Source organism: Priapulus caudatus, unplaced genomic scaffold, assembly GCF_000485595.1.
Source record: "Priapulus caudatus unplaced genomic scaffold, Priapulus_caudatus-5.0.1 Scaffold1299, whole genome shotgun sequence".
Taxonomy (NCBI): Eukaryota; Metazoa; Priapulida; class Priapulimorpha; order Priapulimorphida; family Priapulidae; genus Priapulus; species Priapulus caudatus.
In genome coordinates, this window is record NW_014578360.1 from 43730 (window position 1) to 45088 (window position 1359).

Genomic DNA, 1359 nt, shown 5'->3' on the forward strand with positions numbered 1-1359 from the left:
TGTGTGTGTGTGTGTGTGTGTGTGTGTGTGTGTGTGTGTGTGTGTGTGTGTGTGTGTGTGTGTGTGTGTGTGTGTGTGTGTGTGTGTGTGTGTGTGTGTGTGTGTGTGTGTGTGTGTGTGTGTGTGTGTGGAGGCGGCCCTCATAGTCGCGCATGCTTCACGGCACTGCGCAAATGAACGCCGAGCTCGCCGAAACTGGTTTTTCGATGAATAATCCGGGCGGCGAGCGATTAGCATACGAAACAGCGGGCCATTGAGACATTTTTTCGGAGAAAGTATACAAAACTAACAATTTGGTACAGCTGTGACAATGCATGACCACGGTCGTAGCGGGTCGCCCAACGCCGTGTACATAGACAGAGGGCGCGCGTGCGGCTAACATTAGCATGCATGCATGTGTTCTAGGGTCTATATATCCGGACAACACGTATACCTGCGCCATGACAAAGCGCCGATTGAACACCTCCCGCTATGCATTCATGCACAATAAACGTCTAATTTAAAATTACTGGGTATATTTACTCCCATATAATTTTGATTACGAATTATAGAAATAAAACTCATCGAATCTTCACGGCGCGAAAATCTCGAAGATCACATTTTTCTTAGAGGAAACAGGACGTAAATATTATTGATCCTTTTCGTTAGCGTTTTACGACATTTTCGCTCATTAATATTCACGCAAGCATTCTACTTTCATTGCAGCTCTATATTGGATTAAGGGTAGGAAAGAAAACGGGCCATACCATTCATGAATGTAATTCAGAAAAATGCTTACTATATAGGAAGCCGAATGAATATTGTTAATTTAATTACGCGTATTCTTCTCAAATCATGTAGCCATATAAGCACTTACGTCGTTTTAAAACCGATTGTGTTTAAATTTATAATGCTGCAGCTGTACGTTTGGAGTTTAATAACCCGGCATGATTAAAGCATTCGCCAGATGTTCCGAACTGCTGAACACTTTGAAAGAGAAAGCGGCATGATTCATCAGTGGTCTAACAAACTCACCAAAACACGTATAGACTGGATCCAAGGTCCGTTGACTCGTTCACCGCTTGAGTGCACCGTCTGCACAAGACCAGTAACACGAACGGCACGGCATCAGTCTAATAAATGCGTAGAAAATTGCGACGTTTTAGTTCAAAGCTAGTTGCACGAACAAACGGTAGAAATATAACATTACAAGTACGAAATGACACACATTCGTCGTTTTAGGAATTCTAAATTTGCTAGGGTCATTACACGTAAAATGATCGCTACAAATTTGAAATTGAACAAATTGGCGCAATGGCACATTTGTTTGTTTACATTAATAACTATAGCTTCCTGACATATCCGACTCGCAAATGGCAA